The sequence below is a fragment of the Pleurodeles waltl genome, chromosome 9, assembly GCF_031143425.1.
Source record: "Pleurodeles waltl isolate 20211129_DDA chromosome 9, aPleWal1.hap1.20221129, whole genome shotgun sequence".
Classification (NCBI taxonomy): Eukaryota; Metazoa; Chordata; class Amphibia; order Caudata; family Salamandridae; genus Pleurodeles; species Pleurodeles waltl.
Genome location: NC_090448.1, coordinates 231,899,518 through 231,922,328, shown reverse-complemented (window position 1 = coordinate 231,922,328; position 22,811 = coordinate 231,899,518). Strand labels below are relative to the sequence as shown.

Below are 22,811 nucleotides of genomic sequence, written 5' to 3'. Positions count from 1 at the left end.
TGTGCTGAAATGCGGGGTGTACCAGCTGGCTTGTTTGGGGGGGTCTTTGTGTTTTGGCTGATTTGTCGGGGTGACTTGGTCAGCAGCATTGGGGATCCAATCGCTGAAGTGCTGAACTGTGAGGCCCAGGCTGGTGGTCCCAGTGGGCAGTGTGCTATTGAAGGCATTTGTCCATTGTTGCTGCATGACTGTGGACCAGCTGCAGAAGGTGGTGCTGAGTTGTCTGGGAGTGCAGGCGTGTCTACCTATGGTGAAGTGTACGATGGAGTGGTCCGAGCAGGTGAGTTCTGAGGTGTGGCTGTATCGGATTCTGTTGCTAGACGTGAAGATGGGGTCAAGCGTGTGTCCTGCTTTGTTGTGGGGTTGGTAACTAGTTGCTTGAGGCCGATGTTGCCTACTCTCTCCGGGAGGTCGGTGGAGTTGGTGTTGGTAGGTTAATCTAAGTGAAAGTTGAGGTCTCCCAGGAAAATGTAGTGTTCGGATTTGATGGCGAGCGGGGTGATGAAATTAGAGATGGAGTTGCTTAGTCTGGTGCATGGTCTTGACGGTCTGTAGGCGAAGGTGTCTTTGATGGCGTTGTTGGTGCAGAGAAGGAAGTTCATGTGTTCCATGTTAGGTGTGATTTTGTCGTTGATGATGATGCAGGTGATTGTGTCCTTGTGTATGATGGCTATGCTGCCTCTGTGTCTTTTTGTCTCATTGCAGTGTGGATGTTATAGCCACTTGGTGTTGCCATGGAGATGTCCGTGGTCAAACCTGGGGTGAGCCACGTCTCTGTGATGAAGGTTAAGTTGGGGGCAATGGTGGAAATGGTGTCCCAGATTTCTATGGCGTATTTGGAGAGTGATCTGGCATTGAGTAGGAGGCATCTGAGTTGGTTCAGTTGGTTCCACGAGTGGCGGATTCTTTGTCGTTGTAGGTGGTGTCTTGCGGGGTCCAGCAGGAGTGATTTGTTTTGTTGTGAAGTTGAGGCAGCACTGGAGACAGGTGAAGGGGCCTGTTGTGAGACAGGACGATGCAAGGCAGAAGTTGTTGTTGCAACCGGGATCCAGGGAGTGAAGGACTGCGACGGAGTACCTGTGGAAGTCTGGGGGAGCAGGGCTTCTAGCGCAGGGCGCGATCTGGGTACAGGAGGGTGCAGATGGGCTTGCCTTTGGCACACTTTCAGCGCACCAGCCGCACGGCCGCACTGCCGCCTCCATGAAATAGGCCTGGGAGGGGGGCAGGGAGTAGTGGAGGCAGGAAGCACGGGAGGTGGGGTATACGGATGAGCACTGGAAAACGCAGGTAGGGAGGCGGCCCTGGGGAACCAGGAACATGGGACTTAGCGTGCACTGGTGGGGGCTGACAAGCACCAGGCAAGCAAAGCTGGCAATGAGGCTGGCAGCAGCGGGGGAGCGGATGCAAGAGCTGTTATGATCCTGCAACTTGGAGCGCTGCACAGTCAAGCTGCACCTCATGCCTGTTCTGCTCCTGCTGGAGTAACAAATCGTGTACTTCTCACCTGCAGTTTCCTCGACTACTTTAGGTTACCTTTGCCTATCCCTGAGCATGCCTTTTCTCCAAACGATTCAGAGGATTACACCCAATTACAAGGTAGAAGGAGCATTCTCCCGGGTGGGACACCGCTCTTCCCAATCACAAGGGTTCCTGTGTTCCTGCACCCACTATTCTTTGGTGCGGAAACATCAATACCAGTTTTACCGGATGTGATTCCACGCCCTGTAAAACAACTACTAAACTGAGCTGTGAATGTGGGCATCAGCACAGCCGGGCACCCACCCAATATCTGCAACTACTTTGGGGAGGCATGGAGTTCTCTCTCCATGTCTGGCACCAGCTACCCTGACCCTGGACTCCTTCTCCACCCGGCGCCCTCTGAACTGCAGTGATCCGGTAGCTCCCAATTTTCACCTGACAAAGGTAAGCGGTCAATGGAGTGGAAATTGCTCTTTATTCAGCCTGGATATATATATATGTGAACGTGGTTTTCACCTGGTAAAACTAGTCGGCAGGTTATTCCTCATTACAAATCAAATAACTTGTGGTAGCTCGATACTGGCTCGATATTGACATGTTAATGTTAACTTGATATCCTCCACACCCATGTCCAGCCAACTCGGAATCAGACGCACAGAAATATAATTTTCATTCTGATCTAATCCAAACAAATTAGAAAAATAGTATGCAGGGATGTTCCCCGCAACATCACCTTTTGAGGACCTTTCTATGCAGAATGGCAAATGTGCGCAGACTTTTTCTCTCCAAGTTTAACTTTTGCTGAAGTTGTAACTGTAATGCGTATAAAAAAGGAACCCTGTATTGTTTTCTGTCAAGCATATCCGACGCAGAACTATTCTATTTCTGTTAAATACAGATCTTCCACATCTCATAAAAGTAACACTTTTTTCACAAGGTTGTGGCAAACCAATAATTTTGACACATTTTAAAACATCCCTCATCTTGACACATTTTAAAACATCCCTCAGCTTTCTTGACAACGTGACAAACGATGCAAAAAGTGTATCAACACCTTCCCGCTTCTAGAGATAACGGTGCGTGAACACGGTTGCGCCATATTTTGATTGTGTGATGAAGATGAGGTCAGTATTGCACCTCAGATAGAAAGCAAGTGCCGTAATTTGCACGACAAGCATTTGCCTTAACATAATATCATTGTTTTCTTTTTTTTTTTACTTCCTGAACACGAGGAGACAAGAAATGTTCAGCTTAACCTAAATATCTGACTTCAAGCCCTGCAAGAAAGTTCGCAAACTCTGCTTTAAATTATACCTGATCCGGCTGGACAGATAGCAGCCCTTTGAAAGGCACAGTTATTCCCACACACATCACTGTGTGGAAAAAAGTGTACCATATCGTGTGCACATGGTACTTGCCTACTCAGGTTACACCACAAAATCTGGGCAGCTCCTAAAACGGGGCAGGAAAGGGGAGTTTGTCAGACAATCAGAGCTCTTGAGCGCAGAGCGCCGGGAGCAGGACTGGAGGAGAGAGGCGGCCGACCACAACCCTCGTCTGCCTGTGCAGGTTAGCCCAGAACCTTCTAGAGCTTTCAGCTGGGATTTTAACACCTGGGGCTTTCGTCCCACCACGGGTTTCTTCCTAATGCTCGTTAACGAAGTCCTGCTGATAGGGTGGGGGGTTATGAGGCGATGTAACGATATGAAAAAGGCAGTTACTCTAGCTTAGCTGTTTTTGCGCATCAAATCTCCAAATATACATTGTGAGATTTCAAAACTGCCTATGGGAGTTTCGAAATATGCATTTTCAGTTTTGCGACTTTTGTTTTTTTCTACTTGTGCGGGATTACTGGCCATTTAAATTTTGTAACGTTTCCCTAAAAAATCTGTGACCAGACAGCTTTCTTTAGGGAAAATAATTCGGAGGAGGTCTGTGTTCCACCCTTGTAGCAATTCCTGTGACCAGCTACAGCTAGAATTTACTTCGGTTTTTGGGCTTTTTAATAATTGCTACGGAGCCAGTTCCCATTCTATCCGGTTGTACACTGGATGTGTGGAAGTTATCAGCTGACTCCGTGCCACTAGGAGCAAGGGTTTCCAATCGCAGCCTTTTCTTTAACATCCTAATGCATTCTGGAAGTTGTAGTCATGGTTAATTACGATTGAAACTATGGCACCTAGACGACTGGGAGCAATGCTTGGTAAGAGGAGGTCCCAAACAAGAACGTGGCATTCCCTGGCGTCATTCAGTCCTCTTGTAACGGTCTTTGTTCTTCCGACATTGTATATAGATTTCGGGTGCATTTTTTTTTTTTGCCGTCCGTCCCTCCTTTTTTGCTTCATATATTCAGTCCAGGCTACAAAAAGGCATAACCCTCAGTAGGGTCCGCCGAAGTCGTTTGCATGTGATCCATTCAATTTTCCAGTATGGCTGTGGCAATTTTTTTTACTAATTTTCACCTTCTATACCTTATTTGTTATTGCATTTGGCATGGCTTTGATTTTATTTCTACTGGTGTAGACTAGGAACCAGAAACCATGACCTCCAGTAGAACACACTGTCCGTTGCCAATTGTTTTCCAAACAAGACACCGTATTAAAATTGCTCGCAAAAAAAGTGTGGCAGGCATTTTATTAGGTTAAAGCCTGCAATGATCTGAGTAACTTGATGGATGCAAGCGCGCCTCCAGTGACGGGATAATACCTGGAATTGTCGGCAGAGGGCGCTAAAAGCTCTTACCATAGAAGCTGTTGGCACATTTCTAAAAGAAATTAAAAAAAAAACAAGCGTGCAACTGCTTTAGTCAATTGTACACTTGTGAGCGTTTCTTTGTTTATGTGGAATATAAACTTGAAAAGTAGAAAGTAAGAGAACTTGGGTAAACATATACACATTGTTCCGTGGCACGGTCACGTTAGCTGGCTGCTGCTTCGCGTCGTTGGCTCCCTTGGCTGTGTCTGTCACAGGAGGCGTCAGTTTTATTGCGGGGAGGAAAGCTGTGCCAGGCAGAGGTGCGCACTTGCCAATTGCAGCCGAACCCTGCTGAAAGCGCAGAGCGCGCACCATGTGCGGTGAGCGCCTTGCCAATACATTAAAGACATCTCTATTTTTGAGTGTAGGCTTACTGTTTATTTGTTTTTTTAATGCTATGTAGGGGTGTTCATATTTTTAGTGTTTTGTTGTAATTCACAAAATGGTAGGTGCACTAGATTAGTGTACATTGTATGCATGTATTATGTAGGGCATATGAGTGCACACTCAGGTCCCAGAGGTTTAATAGAGTTGTGAATCAGGTGCACGGGGGAGTGCCACCAAAGGATGAATGACATTGTTACCACCCCATCCCCTTGCACTGCTGGTTGTTGGGTGATATGGTCCCCTGGCCCTCCCTTGCAGGTGATCCCTTCAGTGGTGGACTGGTGGAGTTTCCATCTGACAAAGATTCCTATCCAAGACGTTTCTTCACCAAAGCAGCCCTATGAGCCATACGAGGAGCTCAGTTGGGGAAAACGTATTTTATTAATGTCTTTCACTTGTGGTGGAATATTTACCCCGACCCCGGATGCCTGTAATGTACCCAGAATGTGGAAATACTTTGTCAGTGCGCACATGTCTTATCTTCCACACAAACTGAGCCTTTATCCCACCTTGAAGACACCAAACTTACCCTTCCATGAAAGATCTCCACGTTTTCCATGGAGGTCTTCATTAGGTGCACTCTGACTGATATGGTGACAGGCAAGTCAGTCTAGCGCTGGGTGGTTGATTCCCCACCATGTTTAGCAGAGCTGACTGTGGATCTTGGACACAGAGGAGTCTCTGGTGGTGGTTTGCTTGCCCACTGGGAATCACTAAATCAGGTAGTTATACCACCAGAGGTAAGGGTTAGGGATTTACTATCGTTGGTAGATACTTCATTACTGCACATCTCTCAAGCAAGTCCAAGGTATTACCTTGTTGTGCAACTGACACTTTAAATGCAGTCTCGTTTTGTCCGAAGTGTTGGTATTATGGACTGCAGCGTTGTGGGTTAGAGGGAGGTGCCAGGTGGGTGGTGATCCGGAAGGATAAGTCTATTTTGATTGGAAACCGGATTTGCCTTGTGATTATATATTGTCAGTGTGACGCTGGGCAGCTAACCAGTCGGCACTGCATACCTGGCTGGTTCGTAGAGCTATGGGTGGGTGATAGGTGCCATATTGAAACTGATTCAGTGCATGAATCATTTAATATGATTGTCTAAAAATTGTCGTTTTTAAAATTATGATTTCAAAGATAATATTCAGGATATCGAAATGATTAACCAGACTGATTTGGCTGCCAATAACATTCCCGCGCTTTCCTCTCCCCAGCACCCAGAGAGTCAGGTTGCTGCTTTTGTATGCCAATGATAAAAAATCATTGGGCAAGTAAGTTTTCTCTCAAGTGATTTTTTTTCTCATTTCCTGTTTGTAAAAAAAACAAGAATTTCTCCAGTAAGTTATGGTATATTCAACCTTTTCATTTCCAGTTTATTTTTTCGAGATTAACCCAGACAGGTCATCATGAACATCTGTGAGAAACTGGCAGATTGTCTGGTAGAAACTAGCTGCTCCTCCCATCCGGGTCTCAGAAAGCAAAGGTGCTGTAATATCACCAACGTAATTGACATTAGTTAGCACTCCTATTGGCCATCTCAGCTGAGCGGCAATGGATTGAATGGTGCTTCAAATGATGTCCAACCCAATCAGGTTTGATGCAGACTGGGTGGATGTTTTTAAAGCCACTGCTTGTGCTTCACCCATGGAGAGAAGGATGGATTTGGTTTTGTTGTTCCTTCTACTCCACAATTACTTGACCATCATTCTACACCAAACATTGCAAAAACAATAAAAACAGAATGTGTGTGTTCAAGCCATGATGTGGTGACTTGGACAAATGTTACAAACATTCTCATGCATATTCAGAACACAGAAGCACTTAACATATAAAAAATTACAGTTGATGATAATTCTTAAATTGCCAGAGATGGCTGAAATGACACCTGATACTGTTTGACTCCCTATGACATCACAAGGGTCACCTCATGTCCCATTAGTCCCTCAGCAGCCTCCAATTTCCTGATCGGCGTAGGCTAGGGCAAGGAGTGGAAACCAGAGCATGCAAAAAGGGATTCAAAGAGCTGTATTTACATTCTCTTCCTGCTGCTGCCTTCATGGCCTTTGAGATCAGTTCCAAGAGTACCTACTGGCAGCAAAAAAAAACTTTAAAATTGCAAGAAAGTAAGAGGAAGACTAACAACAAGGTTCCCTGGTAGTGCAGGAAACTGAATAGTGGCCGATGCGCTGCTTCTTTTTAGGGTCGAGCCTGCGTTGCATGCGCTCGCGCATGCGTATCGCAGCGAGACGCTTTAGGGCCAGATGTAGCAAAGGTTTTTCCCCATTCTGTGTCTATGGGAAAAAGTGTTAGTACATATGGCCCTTAGTTATTAGAAAAGGGCTTGGAGCCCTGTCGACATCACGTCAGTGTGTTTGATTGGTTCGTGGGCTTGCCTAGTAAAATCTGCTTGCTTTCATTAGTGGAAGGCATGCACACGTCATGCCTTTTCCGGTGGTTAGCCCTCCTCGAGCGCAGCGACCAAGTACAGAAAACATGCGAGGCTCGCTGTTTTCTGTCGGACCGTGGACTACTTTTTCTCTCTTTTCTTAGCGCGATTTCGCTCTGCAGAAGTCGAGCGCTTTACACAGTTAATTTCACTTTTTCGGGTTATGTACATAAAAGCACTTTTGCCAATAGATGAAAAGTCGGGTTAGGAGTTTACAACGCGATCAGCTCTAACATGAGCAAACGCGAGACCCGTTGCATTGCAAATGCTTGTTTTTAGTTACTTTGTCTCATATGAACACTGAAACACCCCAGTAAAAGGAGTTTGGAAATGTAATTGTTTTCACTTTTACTAGAGAGCAAACAGCTTTCTGCAGTGATGAAAGAGCTTGGGGCAGGGTGAGCTTGTGGCCTCGCACTCCTTTCTCTATCGCTGACTATCAGAAAAACCTGAAGCGAGGGTGTCCTCATTCTTCTGTCTGGTACAGAATAGGCCCTCACCAGGGCACCAGACTTTGAAGCAGGACATAACCTCAATGTCATTAAACTTGGAAGGACCATCCACTGGCTGCACGCCAGAATCACACCTTCATTAGAACTTTATTTAAAAAAAAAATGATTTTGGCTGTCTCGCAGTACTTTTCTATCTTCTATAATATTCCCTCTATATTATTTTAGGTATACCTGCATTGTGCTGTTGCCTGCCAAGTATATTGTTACCAAATCTTTAAAAGATACATAGAGTGAGTTTTGACTCCTCCCGTAGGAGTATGACACAATCACCTCATGCTGTTGCCTATTTCGTGTATCATTCCACCTTCAACGGAGTGCTTCCATTGGAATGCATGAGGAGCTATTTTACACCTTAAAAGTACACTCAATCGTGACACTTTTTCACATTTAATTATTTGTCTCACACATGCATTCCACACAGAAAGCTTCTTTTTCTGGTACTTCTTTTCTCCAGATTTAGTATGACAAACAACATTTGTCCATACAATAAATGTAAAGTGTATTTGTGAATGCCTGTGCACATTAAAGCCAGATGTATGGGCTTTGCAAATGCCTGGCATTTTTAGTCAGCAAGTAATGTTTTTCAGTTTTGAAGACAGCAGTCATTCCAAGTATCACTGAACATGTTTCACCAAACAATTTTACTGATTTGTCTCAATGTCACATTGGAGTGAAGGAATTAAAACGCTACCAATGACATACTTTCGGTGTTGTGAGTACATTTCACTTCCGAAACACCTAGATCCCCATTAAATATATCTACCACTGTCTTAGGGATTCACTGAAGTGGTAAGACAGAAGGAAAATTTAGAAGGACATCCACTGATACCAAAAGAGGGGTCCTGACAAATAAAGGTGTAGTTATCTGCAACCTGAGAAGAATTAATATTCGGGGGATTGGGTAAGCTGCATGGCTAACTTAAAGGAGGCGGTAGAGTACACAATGTATTTTCAGAACTTTCAATGGATGAATAACACATTTTATGATATTTACATAGCATAAAGCTATCTGGATAGCAATGGAAAACTGTATATTATGCAGGGTGTGGGGAGACAAATACTATATTGGTTATCCAAAGTGGTGATTGGCATATTCGAATTACACTATTTTATTACATTCCTTTTATTTACATTGTTAGACACAGGCAGATTTAGTGATTTTTCAAAGTCTTTAGTTTTAGTAAAGCATGAGGGTAGATTTCAAACATAGGTTCCAAAATTGGTAGCGTTGTCATTAGGAAACAATTCCTTTGTTCAGTTTTGGAAACCAATTTTCAACCTTTCAATCATTACCAGAAAGCATTAACTAAACACTGTTACCATCAACATAAAGCAATGATGCTGAACGAAACCTGAACTAAACATAGTCACCCAACCTACCAGAAGTACCATGACCAGAGAAAAGCACTTTTATAAGTGCTTCTTATGGATAATTCACTCTAAAAAATATCTGTGTATGAAAGGGAACGGGTCATGCAATCAAGCTGAAAGGCAATACAATCAAGCTGATAGGCATTTTGGGATTTGTTTATGTACCTCACCCCAAATGGCTGGATTCCTGAACAGTGATTGGTTTGAACTGTGAAACTTTGTAAGTAAGCCTTGCTTGGGAAAAGCCTGCAGTGCAGGGAGGAGTTTATGTTTTTAGTTCAAAGCATGCCACACACATGCACAGCTGTCTCGTTGCAAAAACACTTCTTGAGGACATTCTGAAAGCTCCCCTCGGAATGCATTCCACCCATTGCTTATCATTGACTTTGAGGTCTGTTAACTCACATTTACTTGCTTTCAAATTGCTGACTTTATCTGTTGTAGGCTGCACAGCATGTTTTTGCCCCTCCTGTGTTCCTTGGCTTGTATACCATCACTCCTTGTATTCTTCTATGAGTGTTCACTTTCTGTAAACAGGCCTTTAATTTTTGTTTTAAACTTGTCACATTTGCTGTGCATTTAAAGACAGAGGACAAATGTCTGTCTCTCTCTTCCGAAGGAGCTTGGTGTTTACTTTTCTTTTGCTGACTGTGAGACATTTATGTGACAATTTTGCTGGATACAGAGGGTAGGGAAGGTAAAGTCTTTTACGAGCACATAACAAAAACAAAATAAAAAATATCTGTCAATGAACTATGCAACTATTTCAGAATATATCAGAATTAGTCAATCATATTTAAAGCACTTTTTTGTAATTCTGGTGTGTAGCGAAGCAAATATTTTAAAATGATTAAAACAAATCAGAACTCTAGGTGATGCTATTTCCACACATTATCATTTGTGAGCTGTATAGCTTTATCAGTAAAACTGTGTGTGTAAATGTAATGGCTATTTCAATTACACCATACATACTACACCGTATGCCACTCTAGTCTACAATACACTGTCCCCCTCTATGACACTCTACAACATTCTATGACACTCTACAACACTCCACTCCACTCCACTCTATTCCACTCCACTCTAAGCTAGTTTTCTCCACCCCACTCTACTCTACTATACACCACTGTATGCCATGTCATTCTAGGCCACTATACTGCACTCTGCGCAATTCCATTTTATGCCACTCCACTCTATGACACTTCAGTCTATACCATTTCACTTTGACAGTCCACTCTACAACATTCTACTCTATGACACTCCACTCAACACTCTATGCAACTTTTCGCCTTTGCACTCTATGACACTCCATGCTACTTTAGTCCGCTCTAGGCCACACTACTCAATGACACTTCACTCCACTCCACTCTACAGCACTCCAGTCTATGACACTCTATGGAACACTGACAGACTATTGTGTCAAAAACATAGTCAAATACATAGAAGACCTAAATATCAAGAAGTTAAGTGCAAATAAGTAAGTATAGACTTACTATAATTAACTCCACATCTATGTACCTCGAAGATATCCATTAGTAAAACTTTGTTTACCTATAGAAACTTACCTTCATTATATTTTTAGCCTTGACATTCTTGACACTATGGCCCTCATTTTGACCCTGGCAGTCTTTTGACGCCAGGGTACATGTGGCGGTCCCACCGCCAACATGCTGGCAGTGCAGACCACCACATTATGAGTGTGGCGGGTTGGCCTCTGCCAACCCGCCACATCTCCACTCATACTGTCATGGCAGTCAGAACTGCCAGGCCGGAGATGATCATCTCTGACCCTGTGGTCCACAGAAGACCGCCGGCGGTATTAGGAGCAGGTTTTCCACCATGATTTCCGCGGCGGTAGCACCACCACGAAAACCATGGCGTAAAGGCTACTAGTGACAGGGAATTTCTTTCCTGTCACCAGTAGATGACTCCCCCACCCTCCCAGCAAGCACTAGACTCCCTCTCCCCCTTTCACCCACAGCACCCCTTCCCACATCCCTCCTTCAGCCCCAGCACCCCCATCCTCCTCTCCACACCTCCCTTCAGACACAGCGCCTCCATCCCCACCCCTCTCCCTTCAGCCACAGCGCCCCCTCTCGGCATACATGCAGAGAGACACCCACACGCACCACGCACACACCCATTCACCTACACTTACATACACACATTTACTCACACGCATACAAACATGCATTCACAACAACATTCATTCATGTATTTACTCACATGCATCCATACAAGCTTTCACTTCAACATTCATACACCCATCCAAGGACACATACTCACACACAAACATACATTCACCATAACACTCACACACGCATACACACTTACATGCAGACACGCACTCACTTCAATATTCACCTATGCATACAACCATGCATACACACATTCATGCACACATGCAGACACTACTCACTGATACACGCACACACACCACCCACCCTCCCACCTCCATCCCCTGTCAGACGACAACCTTACCTGTTCCCGGGAAAAGGTCGTCCGGCAGGAAACGGGATGGGGCGCTTCCACCACCAGCAGCACCCCGCCAGCAGGACACTGACAGGTCGTGTTATGGCCCATAGCACGTCAAGCGGTGTCCTACTGGCAGGGTGGGGCCGATGGGGGAACCGCCAGAGCGCCTCTGCCCATCAGCCTGACTACTGCTGGATTTCCGCCCAACATGTGGCGGAAATCTGGCAGTACCCATGAAATGGTGGGCGGAAGACCGCCAGCAGAGGCGGTCTTCTGGCACCTGCAGCTTTTTTCGGTCTTCAAGGAAGACCGCCAAAGTCATAGTGAGGGCCTATATTCTGTCTATGCAATATTTTTTCCCAATATTTTGTCTAAATACCTACTCCACTCTATGACACTTTACTCCACTGTATGCTATGCCACTCTACAGCCCTTCACTCTATGTTCCTCCACTCTAGTCCACTCCACTCTATGACACTCCACTCCATGACACTCCACTCTATGACACTGTACTCCACTCTATGATACTCTACTCTGCTCTATGCCATTTCACTCTACAAAACTCTATACCACTTCACTCTAAGCCATGCTACTCCTCAATACACTACTATAGCCTGTTCTGCTCCACTCTATGCCACTGTACACCATTCCATAACTCTACTCCATGCTATGCCACTCCATTCTACTCCACAGCACTCTAAGATACTCCACTGTACTTTACTCAATGCCACTCTACTCCACTCTTTGCCACTCCGTCATTCAACTCTATGCCACTTTAGTCCACTCTACACCAACCATGCCACACCACTCTACTCTACAAAACTTTAGTCCATTCTAGACTCCTCCACTCTATGCCCCTCTACTTAATGCCCCTCCACTCTACACTCTTCCACTTCACTATCTGACCCTCAGCTCTGTGAACCTCCCCTTTACTCTAATGCACTCCACTCCACGGCACTCTGAGCTGCTCCCCTAAATGCTCCGCCACTCTAACACCCCCCACTCCAGTACCATCCACTCTATGGCACTCTACTCCATTATGCCACTCTACAACACTCTAATTCACTCCACTCTGACACTCTTCTCCACTCTATGCATTTCCCTCTACACCACTCCACTCCAATTTACTCCATTCTATGCCACTGCACTTTACTCCATTCTATGCTATGAAAGTCTACAATATGACACTCTACTCTATGACACTCCATTCCATTCCACAACACTCCAATATTGTGGTTGTAGTGCCACCATGGCCCCATTGAGGAATTAAAAACATTAATGGGAATGTACAACATACCTAAAAACTGTTTGTTTGGGAAATAATGTCCAGAGGTATTAGGTGGTAAATATATCCCCAGTAGCAGTTGGAGAATTGGTATAAGAGGCCTAGAGCATGTGGTTACTGTATGTTCAAAACGGATTGTCAGTTGTCCTTCAAAGAGTGCACTTATAGGAAATGGCCATGATAAGCCTGAAAAAATATTGACATGTAGAACGAGAGATGTAAGTAATGGGAGAGTTGACAAGCATAGTAGTATAAAAAACTATAATGTTCCTATAAGCAGGAAAATATGTAAACGAACAGACTGAGGAGTCTAAGATACAGGTCACTAAGTACAGACTAATCTAATAAATGGTGAACTGTAACATCTGATAAGAAAATGATACTTATGCTGAGTCATTTGAAAGTATACAACAAAATGTCATGGCAGCGTTGTAGTACTAGTAACAAAAAAGAAATTGTGCCGTGGTCGATCGTGGCTCTTGAGAGGCTTAAACAGTGATGTTGGCAAAAGGCAGTGGCCAGCAGCATGGCATTATTGTAAATAAGGAAGATTAGAGGGAGAGGATTGTTACCCTTGTTCTTGCGAATAAAACGCTAATCTGATTAGAAATAAAAAAACAGGGGGGAAATATTTCTGTTTGAGAGACGTCGATCTCGTGGTAACCCCCTCTCGTTCTTTCTCTGAGTCTTCAACTCTTGTTTTTCCCTCTCCTGACTGTCTTGCGTTCAGTTCCTCTCTCTTGCGTGGTTGCTTTTGCCCCTTGCGATACCTCTCTAGTTCTAATAAAAAAGGAGATTTGTGACAAGTTATATCAATTAGCTGTCTTGAAGAGTCACTGATCGCTTCACTTGTAATGCTAGAGGCACTAGATTTTTCTGTGTCACTAGTAGAAACAGTTGATGGTATTTCAGTATTAAACTTACGATTGGGCTCCTCATTTTTGTCTGCTCTGATATATCAAATTTGCAGGCAAATTAAAAAACTCTACCATCTTTGTAGTCGTAATCATCCCTTCTTAGTTGTAGTTTTTTATCTTTAATGTACTGTTGATGCTTCTGAATGATGTCCTTAAGTATTCTAAAGTTTTTTTCTTTTGCTTCTGTTCAGTTCATATCTCTGATCTCTTTTTCCAAGACAGATATGTCCTGTAAAAGTTTATCTGTTTTATTCTTAGCATCCCTAATGAGGATGTCCATCATCCCAAATGAGGATGTAACAAGAAGTTGTTCCCATTCCTTGAAGAGATCAGGACTTAAGTCATCAAAGGAAGGAAATATGATAACTCATAACCCTCTAGGTATTTGTTTGTCATCGATGTATTTTTGTAGGATGGTGTAGTCCCACCATCTAGAGAGTTCTTGTTTTTTCAGCGTTCCAATTTTATAAATTTCATCTTTAAACCTTCTTGGTTCCTGTTCTGTGTAATGGTGGAAGAAGAATGGGTACTAGTCTGAAATATTTCCCCTACCATCAAAGGTTGCCATATTATAATGATAGTCGCAACCAAACTAGTAAGTTCTGTTCTTGTGTATACGTGTGGTAGACCCATTATTAGAACCAAAGGGAGTGCAGAACAGCATAAGTTACATACAATAGAAACGGCAAGTTGATTCATGCTATAGAGGTTGCACATCCAATTCAAATTTTCTAAACAGTTTGAAGAAAATTCTTGGCTTTCATAAAGGCGAGTAGTGAGGGTGCCAGCATGGTGTGACACCCACCCACCAAGGATGTCAAACTGCTGATCGGGAGACCAATCAGACCTGTAAAATGTCAATGTAAACCAGGGCACACCAATGTAGTCCAGAAGTATTCATCTAAGTGGAAATGTACCATTCTTTAACAGGAATAAACTTCGATCAACTACAATAACGTGTTTTTGGACTTTAAATTTTCTTCTCCACTTGGATGAATACTTCTGGACTACATTGGTGTGCCCTGGTTTAAATTGACAGGAAAATCAGATGTATTAGCATACTCTGTTAAGGCTAGGCATCTGAAAAGTTGCAAATACTATGTAAATATGATGGGGGTTACTGCGTACAATTTGATGATTGTTGATTGATTTATGTGTTTTGTCAATAGAAATATGGCTGGTGGTCCACGACCCCTTGCACCCAAAAGACTTTTGGGTGCCTCTTGACATATGCAAGGGGGCCTGCCAACAAGCCATGCAGGATCCTCTTGGGTGTCCAGTCCTTTGCATGTCTGTATCAATGACCATGGTGGTGGACAGGTGCATGACAGGTGTGGTGGGTATGACATTCCTCAACTAGAGAACTGGCTCAGTAAGACCATCAGCGGTTGACATGTGCATTGTTGCTGTTTTCCCCATGGTGACACCAAGTAGTAGGATGTTTAGAGGTGGGCATCATGTATAATGTAATGGCATCTAATGCTGATGTTCTACCCTTTGTGACGGTTGTCCTGGCAATGACCAATTGCATCCTGTCTCTCTTTCTCTCCGTCCCTGTCCTCCTCTGTATTTGTGTGTATCAGCATCATCTGGCAAAGAAGAAGGGGCACCGACGAGTGGGGTAGCTGTAGCCCATGGGACCCAGAAGGCTGACACCAGCGGAGCAGTGGAGACCAGTGGGAAAGAGGGTGAGGGGAGTGCCACGGGGAGACAGGATCGACCAGTGCATCTTCAGATTCCTCCTCAAATGGTGGCTCCCTGGCAGTGGCGGACCCACCTGGGACCACCCCAGCACCATCCTTGTCTGCCACTCCCCAAACCAGCACCTCCCTGCCTGTAGCTCCCCACCCTGTTGTTTGTGCCCGCTCACCCAAGAGGATGGATATCTCCTTCACCACAGGCACCTCTGCCCCTGCCCCAGTCAGCCCTGCTGCCCTCAATGGGGAGGCAATTGACCTCCTGAGGTCCATCTCTGTGGGGCAGACAACTATTGTGAATGCCATCCAGGGACTGGCATCCCAGATGCAACAGACAAATGTGTTCCTGGGAGGCATTCATGGTGCCTTGTCTGGCCTACAGAGATCGTTTCAGGCTCTGTCCTCCTCATTGACGGCAGCCAGTGTCCCTTCTTCTTCTGCCATCACCCCTCCAGGTACCTGTTCCGAATCCCACATCCCTCTCCCCTCACCTGTCCAAGGCACACCTACTGACCCACATGCATCCACATCAACAGACGCGGTACGCATGGACAAACATAAGCACCACAGACTACACCACCGCCATGCACACACTCAACATACCCATGCAGACATGTCAATATCCACGCCCTGCACCGACTCCCCATCCACCTCCCCTTCACAATCGACACACCACTCACACCTGCAGTCAGCATGACATCAGTAACTGTTCCTGCCACATGTTCCCTCACTGCCACCGTCTCCACATCTTCTGACCCCCATCCACGCACCCCAGACACCACTGGTGCAGACACCACAACTGTCAACACACCAACATGCAGCACATCCACCATACCTGCAGACACCACCCCAACATTCACTCACACTTCCACTGCCATCTCCCTTCATCTTCTCCCCACCTCCTCCCAGTACATCTCATCGCACACACTCACCAACCCAACAGTCCCCCTGCACACACATTTCATCCCCTCAGGCACCGGCAACCATGGCACATCCACATACACGCCTCACAACCATTCCCACTCCCTCCACTCCCAAACTTTTTTCCAGTGACCTCTCATGTGTACCCAAAAAACATTTAATGCACGAGTTTTCCATGTTCCCCTCCACTGACACAGTCCCTGTTCCCCCAAGTGCCCTGCTACCCTTCCTATGCCCCTGCCTTCCTCATCCCAGTCTGCTGCTGCCCCTGCCCATTCCCCTCCCCCACCTGCCACTTCTGCCCCTGTCACTTCCAGTGCTTCTGCTACCAAACCCACTCCCACTCCCTCCTCTCCCCAGGCCAAGCCCACTCCCTCCACTTCCATGACCAAGCCTATAAGGAAATGCCTCCTTGGCATGGTTACCCCCTGACTTTTTGCCTTTGCTGATGCTATGTTTTGATTTGAAAGTGTGCTGAGGCCTGCTAACCAGGCCCCAGCACCAGTGTTCTTTCCCTAACCTGTACTTTAGTTTTCACAATTGGCACACCCTGGCATCCAGGTAAGTCCCTTGTAACTGGTACCCCTGGTACCAAGGGCCCTGATGCCAGGGAAGGTCTCTAAGGGCTGCAGCATATCTTGTGCCACCCTGGGGACCCCTCACTCAGCACAGACACACTGCTTGCCAGCTTGTGTGAGCTGGTGAGGACAAAACAAGTAAGTCGACATGGCACTCCCCTCAGGGTGCCATGCCAACCTCACACTGCCTATGCAGTATAGATAAGTCACCCCTCTAGCAGGCCTTACAGCCCTAAGTCAGGGTGCACTATACCATAGGTGAGGGCACCAGTGCATGAGCACTCTGCCCCTACAGTGTCTAAGCAAAACCTTAGACATTGTAAGTGCAGGGTAGCCATAAGAGTATATGGTCTGGGAGTCTGTCAAACACGAACTCCACAGCACCATAATGGCTACACTGAAAACTGGGAAGTTTGGTATCAAACTTCTCAGCACAATAAATGCACACTGATGCCAGTGTACATTTTATTGCAAAATACACCCCAGAAGGCACCTTAGAGGTGCCCCCTGAAACCTTAACCAACTACCCGTGTAGGCTGACTGGTTTTAGCAGCCTGCCACACTCGAGACATGTTGCTGGCCACATGGGGAGAGTGCCTTTGTCACTCTGTGGCTAGTAACAAAGCCTGCACTGGGTGGAGATGCTTATCACCTCCCCCTTGCAGGACCTGTAACACCTGGCAGTGAGCCTCAAAGGCTCACCCCCTTTGTTACAGCACCACAGGGCATTTCAGCTAGTGGAGTTGCCCGCCCCCTTCGGCCACGGCCCCACTTTTGGCGGCAAGGCCGGAGGAGATAATGAGAAAAACAAGGAGGAGTCACTGACCAGTCAGGACAGCCCCTAAGGCAACCTGAGCTGAAGTGACTCTGACTTTTAGGAATCCTCCATCTTGCAGATGGAGGATCCCCCCAATAGGGATAGGAATGTGACCCCCTCCCCTTGGGAGGAGGCACAAAGAGGGTGTAGCCACCCTCAGGGCTAGTAGCCATTGGCTACTGCCCTCCCTGACCTAAACACACACCTAAATTCTGAATTTAGGGGCTCCCCTGAACCTAGGAACTCAGATTCCTGCAACCTAAGAAGAAGAGGACTGCTAAGCTTAAAAACCCTGCAGAGAAGACGGAGACACCAACTGCTTTGGCCCCAGCTCTACCGGCCTGTCTCCCCCCTTCTGAAGAAACTGCTCCAGCGACGCTCTCCCCAGGGACCAGCGACCTCGGAATCCTCAGAGGACTGCCCTGCTCTAAAAGGACCAAGAAACTCCCGAGGACAGCGGCCCTGTTCACCAAAGACTGCAACTTTGTTTCCAAAGAAGCAACTTCAAGACAACCGTGTTTCCCGCCAGAAGCGTGAGACTTGTTACTCTGCACCCGATGCCCCCGGCTCGACTTGTGGAGAACAAACACTTCAGGGAGGACTCCCCGGCAACTACGAGACGTGAGTAGCCAGAGTTGCCCCGCCTGAGACCCCACAGCGACGCCTGCAGAGGGAATCCCGAGGCTCCCCCTGACCGCGACTGCCTGACTCCCAGACCTTGCACCCACAGCCCCCAGGACCTGAAAGATCGGAACTCCAGTGCAGGAGTGACCCCCAGGAGGCCCTCTCCCTTGCCCAGGTGGTGGCTACCCCGAGGAGCCCCCCCACCTTGCCTGCCTGCATCGCTGAAGAGACCCCTTGGTCTCCCATTGATTCCAATTGAAAACCCGACGTGTGTTTGCACACTGCACCCGGCCGCCCCCGTGCTGCTGAGGGTGTACTTTCTGTGCTAACTTGTGTCCCCCCCAGTGCCCTACAAAACCCCCCTGGTCTGCCCTCCGAAGACGCTGGTACTTACCTGCTGGCAGACTGGAACCGGGTCACCCCCTTCTCCATTGAAGCCTATGTGTTTTGGGCACCACTTTGAACTCTGCACCTGACCGGCCCTGAGCTGCTGGTGTGGTAACTTTGGGGTCGCTCTGAACCCCCAACGGTGGGCTACCTTGGACCCAAACTTGAACCCCGTAGGTGGTTTACTTACCTGCAAGAACTAACAATTACTTACCTCCCCTAGGAACTGTGAAAATTGCACTGTCTAGTTTTAAAATAGCTATATGTGTTTTACTTGAAAAGTATATTTGCTATTGTGATTATTCAAAGTTCCTAAAGTACTTACCTGCAATACCTTTCATGCAAAGCATTACATGTAGAATTTGAACCTGTGGTTCTTAAAATAAACTAAGAAAATATATTTTTCTATACAAAAACCTATTGGCCTGGAATTGTCTCTGAGTGTGTGTTCCTCATTTATTGCCTGTGTGTATGTACAACAAATGCTTAACACTACTCCTTTGATAAGCCTACTGCTCGACCACACTACCACAAAATAGAGCATTAGTATTATCTCTTTTTGCCACTATCTTACCTCTAAGGGGAACCCTTGGACTCTGTGCATACTATTCCTTACTTTGAAATAGTGCATACAGAGCCAACTTCCTACAAAGCCCATACCCACACCCCTTGTTAAGCCCCTGCCATCCAAGGGCAAGCCCAAAACGCAACCCACTACTAAGCCCACTCCATCCAAGGGCAAGTCCAGGGACCCCCCCCATCTAAGGGCACCCCCAAGGGCCCCTCCTCTAGGCCCAGACAGGAGGACCCCCTCCAAGCCCAAGGACTCCCTCCACCCCCTCACACCTGAAGTGCCTGCATTCCCCATTGATTCCCCTGCCCTGTGGAAGTCTGCACTTTGCAGTCAGGAGTCAAGGTTGGGCATCAACTTGTGCCCAGTGTGCTCGGGAACTATGGATTTTGGACTGGCTCTTGGCCCTGTATGTACATACATCTTATATCTTTTTTAATATATGGTTATCATGCGGCACTGCATCGTTGGTGTCGTTGTTTCCTACCTAGTCCTGGCTTTCATTCTCCATGTATTTGAGTGTTTGGTGGGTATTGGTGTGTGTGTGTGTTTGTGTTTGTGTGTGTGTGTTTGTTGGTACGGGTTTTGTTTGCGTGTGTGTGCGGGCACGGCTTCCCGTGTCATGTGTGTTTTGTGTGTGTACTAACGTTGTTCCTTCCAGTGTGTCCTAGGCTGGTGTCTTGTTTGCTGTTGCCAGTCTGGGAGTTGCAGGGCCAGGTAGAGTATTGGAAGGAGGTGCATTTCATGTGCCATGGCGCCAATGGACATGCCTGTGTTCCTGAAGGTAGGTGTTGCCTTTATATTGTTCGTTTACGCCAGGCTTTTGGTGGCGATGGTTCTGCTCTGAAAATCCTATTGGTGTTCAACCTCGTAATATGGATGTTGGATGCTGCCTGTCTGCCAGGTTGTGGATGGCTGCTGCATGGCGCACCAGCACTTCCGCTGTGGCGGGCCGAACGGTGAGTTGGCTGTGTTCTGCAGGTACCTTTCCAGGACTTGTAATTTGGCGGTCTTTACCGCTGGGCTTGCGGCCGTGCGGCCGTCCACTCTACTGCGGTGGTATGCTGACAGCCAAACTCATAATGAGGGCCTCAGTGTTAGTAGTGTATCCAACTGATGTCCTGTCTCCAAGGGCAGGGATAAATTCAGATCCCTGTGAAAATGCCAGTTTAATCAGGGAGAAGTATTCTGACCTGCAGTAATTACCTAAACCTGGCGATGAATTGTGGCATATTAAGCAAGGGATGAATTCCAAGACATATGGACATTGGTACTGAAAACACAAAGGCCCTCATTATGTTCATAGCGGGAAGCCCGCCACCAACCATGCCGGCAGTCAACAAAAGACCGCCAGTGATGGCAGTCGGCATCACACCAAATAATGACGCATGGCACTGGCGGTGAGGCCTGCCATGCGCATGCTGGCAATCATTGGCTGGGGTAGATGCTGATCCACCCTCACTGCCATGTCAGTCCCTACACCGCCACGCCTATAGTGAAGCAGTTATAGGCGTGGTGGTGTATGGAGAGGTGACGATGGCGGTGGAGCAGCATCCAAGGAGCCCATTCCCTCCTGGAGCAGCGCGATGGAAAAGGTAAGTGCTGTCCGAGAGGGTAGGGGGAGAGGGGTGTGTATGAGTGCATGCGGGTGTACGTGGGTGTCTGCGGGAGGGGGGATGTGTGTCTGAGTGCATGTGTGCATGTCTGTGAATGGGTGAATGTGGCTGTAGAGGTTTGGGGTGGCCTGTATGTAGGGGTGGGGGATGGTGAGGGTCAGGGTGGGGGAGCTGCATGCAGTTTTGGGGAAGGAGGGTCGAGGGGTCGATTTTGAGGGTTCGGTGTGGGGGGTGGGAGCTGTTATAGGGGGTTGGGGTGTGTGTAGAGATTGTGGAAAGGTGAGAGGGGCCAGGCATGTCACATACAGGTGGCAGGAATGATTATTCCTGTCACCCATATGTGTTCCTCCAGGGATTACCTGGCAGGGTAACTCACCAGGGGAATCCCTGGCGGAAATGGGATCGTAATCCCACCGCCTGTCCTGCCTCCACCGCCGTGCTGAATGTGCTCACATTCGGCCCGGCAGTGGACTGTGTCCTGACGGTGGGTGGTAGTGAACTGGCTGCTTTGCAACCATTTAACTGCTATGTTCGGAATATGGCGGTCTGGACCGCCATGAGGTTGGCGGTAATCACCGCCACCGCCGGAGTGGCGGGCCAGACTGCCATGTTCATAATGAGGGCCAAATTCTACATGCAATTCCTCATTTTTATGGAGAAGAGCCTCAAAAAGTGATATATACACAACAGGGTATTGGCATTTACTGGGTAAAGTAAATACCTCACACTCAACCTGCCCACTCATAATAGGGGCCTGAGTGTCCTTATGTGTACTTTATTGATATTGTACCCAACTTCAGAGTATTATGTCTTTAAACAAACACATCTGGGTGGCTCTGATGACTCATAGGGTTACAAAACTCCCAAGAGACTCATAATATACTTCCCCTTCAAACAGTGTTTAATTTGTACAAGAATATGTGAAGGGCTCAAAGTTTTGCTCGGAAGCTTGTGGCTGGCACTGATGTATTCTGGCGTGCCAAATACCAAGGCTGCTTAGCCTTGATTTCACCTCATGCCTCTTTAATCCACCACTAGACATTCAATGCCCCTTTATCTCACTCTTGCAGGTTCCTGATTTCTCCCTCTGGCACTTTTTAAAAAATCTTTCTCTTCCTGCTTCTTTCCTCCTTCTGTAATTTTCTCTCTCTTGCTCTGGGTTAAACTCTGAAGAGGAAAACATAAGTGCCATCCCAAAAAATGAGCAGCAGTGGATCCCAGCTGCAGCAATTTACTCAAATTAAACACTGCTTTCAAGGTTTAAGAGTTTAATACAGCATGAAAAATACAAGATAAGAATCTGGAGATTTATCAAGGTGCAATATTTATACTGTCTGATGTGGGCTTTGTGTCTTTGTGGGATACATTTTCCTGCATTTGTTTGCAATCATTGCTTTTGTTCTGCATTGTAGTAATTGGGCATTAGTGTGTTGGATGCGTGAATCGGGTGGTCGACAGCTTTCAATTGTATTGTACTTATGCATAAGCCTTTTCAAATTATTTTAGACGACAACCACTCCACATGCTTGTTGGCTGCCTTGTAAGTCAAATGTCCGTCTTCTATGCTTCCCTCAAATTGGCAAAAGTGGTTTTCAGCATCTCTTGATACATACTTCGAAGACCTATCCTCAACACCTAAAGTGGAAGCCTTGCAACTAATTCATACCCGATTTCCCCTAAAAACTTCCAAGAGAAATATTCGAGCTAAGTATCAGAGGGCAGGGACATATACGTTAATGATACATGTCAGTGCCATTGTAGAGCAAAGAGAAGGAGGTCTGTGAATTCTATTGAAGTATACATGGTTGCTGCCAAACAGTGAGAGATTCACACAGACAAATGTGATGCAAAAACAATATCAAAGCATTTGAGAATAGTCATTTAGCACTTCAAAAACATATATATAAATGCAAACGTAAAATGTATGGAACCGGCCGGCGATTGATTTATGCTCGTAATTCCTTTCTTCTTACC

General features: G+C 46.4%; 1 protein-coding gene across 5 annotated transcripts in view; it reads left to right on the top strand.

The window, feature by feature from the left end:
• The first annotated feature begins 2,961 nt into the window (after positions 1-2,961).
• The window catches only part of FBLN2 (fibulin 2), a 737,488-nt gene continuing 717,638 nt past the window's right edge, over positions 2,962-22,811 (top strand). For 4 of the 5 annotated variants that reach the window (XM_069206615.1, XM_069206613.1, XM_069206614.1 and 1 more), the window contains exon 1: positions 2,962-3,048. The gene's annotated coding sequence lies outside the window, so the exon portion shown is untranslated. The remainder of the gene's footprint in view (positions 3,049-22,811) is intronic. The other variant, XM_069206612.1, reaches the window with a different exon arrangement.